The sequence below is a fragment of the Canis lupus genome, chromosome 9 (assembly GCF_048164855.1).
Source record: "Canis lupus baileyi chromosome 9, mCanLup2.hap1, whole genome shotgun sequence".
NCBI classification, from domain to species: domain Eukaryota; kingdom Metazoa; phylum Chordata; class Mammalia; order Carnivora; family Canidae; genus Canis; species Canis lupus.
In genome coordinates, this window is record NC_132846.1 from 5,343,410 (window position 1) to 5,349,602 (window position 6,193).

A 6,193-nucleotide genomic window follows, 5' to 3' on the forward strand; every position below is an offset into this window, starting at 1 on the left:
TCTGCTTTCTGCCCAGGCATGTGTCCAGGGAGTCCCCAGTGCGGGGTGATTGCCAGGGGCAGGGAGCTGCTGCAAGACCGATGGGGAGCCCTGTCCAAGGAGGGACAGGAGGGGATCCTACTTCCTCAGTGAGTTTGTGTGGAGTCAATCCCCATGGCCCACAGCAGAGACTGCCCTGCATCTCTTTCTCTCCTCGCCTTCTTACTTCTGTGCTCCGTGATTACATCACAAAGGATTTACCGGTCTTGAGCTCTGCTTTTGCAGGAATTCACGCGAAGACAGTCACACAGTAGAATAAGTGGCAAAACTGGTACTTGAACTGACATGTGCCCAGGAGAACCCCAGGATCACTGCGTGGGGGAGGGGAAGAAGAGGTAAAGTGGGTTGCTGTTGCCCCCTGCAGGCGGCTCTGTAGGTGTGGTGGTGGATACCAGGCTGTGTTCTCAGGCTGCCGGGAAGGAGGCAGTGACATTGGCTAGGTGTGGTGACATCACACCTAGCTCGGGTGTAGCAGGATTTTTTTTTTTTTAAGATTTTATTTATTTATTCATGACAGACAGAGACATAGGCAGAGACACAGGCAGAGGGAGAAGCAGACTCCCTGTGGGGATCCCGATGTGGGACTTATCTGGAGACTCTGGGACCACGACTTGAGCCAAAGGCAGACACTCAACCACTGAGCCACCCAGGCATCCCTGGTGTAGCAGAATTTTATGAGAAATCACATTCCTTGGCTCTGGAAATAGAAGTTAAAACAAAACAAACCCTTTATTGTCTAAAGGAGTCAGCAAGTGCAAAGAAATGCTTGGGAAGAAAGAAGATCCACATGGCTTCTCTCTTTTCTTCTCCAAGAGTAAAGTCTAAACTCTACTCTTGTGCCACTTGTCCTTTGAACTGTTGCCTGAAATTCCACTTAGGAGCTCATTCCTTACAATTTAACTTCTGATCTCCCTGAGAGAATACACTTTCATCTGTCATTACTCACATTCAAGTGTGAACGGGTTTCTGATCCCTCTGTGAAAGCAAGTATTGATGGGGCAAGGGAAGGGGTCACTGGGTGCCTGAGGTAGGTGGGGAAGTGGTTCCTGCCTGGGAGGCAGAGGTAGTAAAGGCCACCTCTCCTAACCCAGCCCAACCTGATTCCAAGTGTGCAGGTGCTAGTTTAGAAAGAGACTAGGAGTTTCAAAGAACCCTAGTGTCCTCCCTGCTGTCTTGTGCGCTTGAACTGTGTAAAAGCTGAGATGCATGGTATGAAAAGCAAGAGAGAAAGACACCCGCGCAGGGCAGAAATGTCTCCCAAGGACTGTAGTGAGCCAGTAGAGCTCTGTTGGTCTCGTTATGGAAGGTGCTGTGATAACTCACACGTATCTTGGGGCAGGAGAGGCACTGTTTTTATCTGTATCAGCTCATAGCTTAGCAGGGAGGAGTGGGCCCAGGGTCCTGTCAGCCAGGAGAGAGACACTTCGAGGAGGAGCAGGGTGGGCAGGGGCACTGCTGTGCAGCACTACCGGGTCCCCATCTCAACCATGCTTTCCTGACTGCAGTTTTTATGAGTGCAGCCAGGGATCTGGAGTCGACATCCTCCGTGGCTGGAGAGTATGCAGAGATGGTGGCCCCCTGTTAGAAAGTTGGGCTTCCCAAGGCTGCTGAAATGGCTTAGGAACCTTGTTTCAGGGAGGGGCATCTCTCCTGATCTCCCAGGAAGAGCTGATTTCCCAGGAGGGTTTCTGGGAGTTAATTTCCAAGGCCAACATCCTTCCTCCACAGATTCTTTTTATTGCCATGGAGACAGGCTGCTGCTCAGTCCAGTGAGGAGTCTGAGCTGCAGATACCATGACAACCTGTGGGGGTTGGAAGCACAGCTCCAAAGTACCTCAGAGACCAGAGCAAGGACAGAGGTCCAGGGACATTATGATTGTCACAGGCTCAGCTGATGAAAGGGGGACAAGTTGATTTTTGACTGCCTTCCCTTCAGTGAGCAGTGAGGGAGGGATGGACATGATGGGCGGGCCTGGGGCTGGCAGGATTGAGGTCTTGGGCTGCCAAAGACAGTCAGCTTCATTCTTTTTCTGATTGCATGTTTTGCTTGTTCCGACCAGGCCAGCAGATACGTGCCTGGAGTCATGACAAAGCCAGAGCAGGGCAAATCTGTCTAGCCCTGGGTGGGGCTGGGGAGGACAAAGTAGCACATTTCGAGGAGGTGACCCACAGCTCAAGCAGTGCTTTTTTTGAAAATCACGCCACTCTTCCCAGGATGGTGGAGGCAAAGGATTTGCTGCCAAGTTGAAGTGAAGCAAATCCTGATTCCCAGGTTGGAACAGCCTGCGTAACCAGTGGGTGAGGTTTGTTTGTGGTATGAGGCCAGAGGCCTGCCACACCCTCCCAGCCTGTCTCCAGGGTTTTCCTGACTCCTGCTGGAGCCTGCCTGACACAGGCAGATCCAGTGACCTCTGTGTTCAGGGCATAGCTGCTTACCTAGCAGAGCGGGGTCAGGAGGCTTGTTCATCTCCTCCTTCCTCCGGGGCTCTTGCTCCATTCCATCGGTCCCCTAGCCCTGGGCTCCCTGACTCCTAGGCCAGTGCTCTTACTCCCACAATTCCATGGTTGGGGTAGTCAGAGAAGCAGCCCTCACCTGGAGGACGGGGAGGACCAGAGTGGTACTGAGGTCTGCCTGTTCCCGGATGGGTTTAGGGAAGTCACAGACACCACCTAAGGCTTCTGGGGGTGTCCTCATGCAGGCCACAGCTTAGAGGACGGCAGGTGATCTGTAAGTGCATCCCCTAGGGCTAAACTGATGACCAAATTTTGATATAGATTCAAGTTACATGACTTCAGTTCTGGAAGGTCAACCTCTGTGCTCTGAGAACGTGTATAAAATGGGGATAAATTTGCAAGGCTGTTAGGAGAATCAAATGAATTAACACCTGCCTGGGCCTGATTTATGGTAGATATTAGGTGTTATTATGATGTCTTATTCCCTAGTCCTCATACAGAGTATGGGAACACAGCTTACTGTTGAATTATTCCCTGTAGATGCCCCCACCCCTGCCCCCACCCCTGAGAGCATCTGCTCGTCCCAGCAACTCCCCCGCTGAGAAGCAGCCTCTGCCCCTCTTCCACCATGTACACTGATTATCTAGGGAGTGGCAATCCCACCCCAGAGCTCTTCATCCTCATCTCCCGGGGATCCCCAGCTGGTAGGGTTTGCACTGCAACCCACCTGGATAAGAGAGCATCATGTTCAGACAACTCTTAAAGTTGATGAATTTCTCAGCTCAACTTTCTTGTGGGATCCTCTAATTTCCATCTACCAGACACGGACATAAGCTTCCAACTGCCCACAATAGGCCCTTCATGTTCTCCTGTAACCAAAGGTCAATTCGGCATTCAGAGCTCTGGCCTGAGGGCTGCTGGCCTTGCCTCCTCCGACATCACCTCACCTAACATGAGAAATGCCTCCATTCCCTCCAGTGCTAGGCCAACCCAATTAGCCCACCTCCATTAACAGCGAGCGGTTCTTCTGAACCAGCCCACAGAGAATGTCTGTATCACCCACAGTTTGTCTTCAGAAGCTCCTCCACTTGGGGTCATCACTGTTTGGTCCATCCCATCACTATAATCATGTGATATTTTTCTCCCTTCCCCAGGTCAAAATATGCTCTTAGGAAGTTTTGCAAACTCATTCGTTCTGATGTGTAAGTGACTTTTAGGACTTAGACACCAAGGATTGAATAGACTTCCAGGTGGCCATCCTTAGTGCTGTGGACTAACTGCATGCACATAAACACATGATAGTGTGCTACAGTGGATGCTATCAGTTGTCACCATCACCACTGTCATTGGTAACATTTATAAGCACCTACTATGTGCCAGGTGAGATATTTGGCTGTTGTATAGTGGTCAACGTCTTTCCTGAATCCCTACCTCATTCATTATGCCAAAATTCCAGAAGGACCAAGGATTTGCATGGAATGCAATATAACTTATGTTGAGATTTGTGGGTAGGGGTACACTTTATAACCCCACGTTATAATACCAAAAGATAAGAAACCACCTAAATGCCCACCAACAGAGGATGAGTAAATACAGGAGAGTATATCCATTTATAGAATACTCTGGGTCTGTTAGGAAGGCATAGGCCTATAACTACTGATAATGGAACAATCTCCAAGAAATAAGTTAAACAGGGAGAGAAAAGCAAGGTGTAGAACAGCATGCAGAGTTTGCTACTGCGTGTGTAGTGAAAGCAAATCTATAGAGATGTATATGCACGTGGCCACGAGTAAGTTAGTTACCCTCTTTCACTCTCCTCTTCTGTAGGATGGGATGTAATGGTACTTACTCCCTGGGCTGTGGTGAGAACTAAGGGAGATAAGTGCCTGTGAAATTCTTAGCACAGTGCCTGGCACAGAGCCTGGCACAGAGCACCTCACATCAGTCGTGAGGCGCTTTACACAATCATCTCTAGTTATCACTCCGGGTTCAGTGTATTCAACTAAGTTAGGTGCTGTGCATCGGGCACCCAGTAACATCCAGAGATACAAACACAGTGGGAGAGTCAGGCGGTGGGTAACCGACTGTAACAACCAGGAAACGAAGTGCTATAGGACTTCAGAGGAGCACATGTCTCACTTTGCCAGAGGGATATAGGTTAGGGATCCAGGAAGTGTTCACTCAAGACTAGCATCTGACTTCTGATTTCACAGGATGGGGAGGAGCAGCTGCAGCAGAGGGATGTCACACAAAGGGTGGGGGCCCTCTGTCCCTGCCATTGGAGGGAGTGTGTGGAGGGAGGGGCAGACCTCTCAGTGTGGGGACAGAGGCAAAGGGCATCAGGTCCTTTCAACAGCAGAGCCTTGCTCCCCTTTACCCTGTGGCTACTTCCTCGGGACCCTAACCTGTTTTGAGTTGCTGCATTGGCGTCGGGGAAGAAGTACGGGGTGGGGCATAGTGCAGACGTGCTTCACACGTTGTAGCCACAGCCCCCAGGCCACGTTAGCTGGGGAAGTAGCCAGTGACCTGTGTCCTTTAGGGCAGGAGTGTTTCTATCCCATGTGCTTCTAATACCGCAGCCGGTTACCCCGAGACACTTCTCTCCCGCCTGACAGAATCACACAGGAGCTATACATGGCTCTTCTATTTTCTCTGTCAATTATGTGTCTATCCATAAAATCTAGATATGTCTCTCCCTCTCTATTTAAGAAGGAAAGGATCATGCTTCTGGAAGGACGAGGAGCCAGAACAACTGATGGGCTCTGGTGGTCACCCTCCAAGCAGAAGAGAGACACCTGACCCGCCAGTGTCTTGTCAGATGATGGATGAGCCACGTCTGCGGAAGACAGCTGAGTGTGTGGCACCCCCCACCCCCGCTGTCTCCAGGGCAACAAAGCCTCTAGATGACCCCCCCCCACCAACAATAATGAGATGGAAATGAAGAGCACTGCAGTATAATGAGCACGATAAAAATAGAGACATTGCTAAGTAATGGGCCAGCCATGGTTGAGGAGCAGCAGGAGGAAGACAGGGCCCCTCCTGTGTGGTCTCCTAGCTAGACTGCTGTGTTGCTGAGACTCAACCAGGCTCTGCAGTGGCAAGGATGTCAGAGAGGGATTCCAAAGTGGGCCTAGGTGAAGAGCCCGAGCAGACTCGGTCCTGGTTGCTGTGGGGGAGGGATGATGTGGGGCCAGCCCACCTGCTGATGGTGGGAGGGAGGTTGCTGCCATCTGCACGAACCCCTAGCCTGCCTGTGAGTACCAGCAAATGGTCTAAGAGTTAACGTGCCAGATTTTTTTCCCCCTAAAATGTTGCGCCTCTTGTCTGTAGTGTATAGTGGAAGAAGCCTTTTAATTTTACCTTTGTTTTTTCTTTCTTTGTTCAGTTAAAGGCTTGGGGAATATGCCAGGAAAGGTAGTTGCTCCCGGGGAAAGAAGGATCCACGTGATACAGAGACAGCTGTCTCTGAAGCCTTCTGGTGCCAAGACCCTCTGCAGTCTTTCTTTTTTTATTATTTCTTAAAACATTTTCAATTAAAATTATTTTTTGAATAAATAATACCTGTATATAGCACAAAATTCAAAAGGAACAAAAAGGTTTATGGTAAAACTAGATATTCCTTCTTCTTGCTCTCCACCCCTGGTCACCGTTTCATTCCTAGAAGCAGCCCCTGCTGGCGGTTTCTTGTGCAGCTTTCCAG

General features: G+C 50.1%; 1 long non-coding RNA gene across 1 annotated transcript; it reads left to right on the top strand.

Moving 5' to 3' along the window:
* Positions 1 to 228: 228 nt before the first annotated feature.
* LOC140639340 (uncharacterized) lies at positions 229 to 5,990 on the top strand. The gene is made up of 3 exons (XR_012036081.1): positions 229 to 374; positions 5,203 to 5,346; positions 5,879 to 5,990. It is a non-coding gene; the product is annotated as an uncharacterized lncRNA (long non-coding RNA).
* Positions 5,991 to 6,193: the final 203 nt, after the last annotated feature.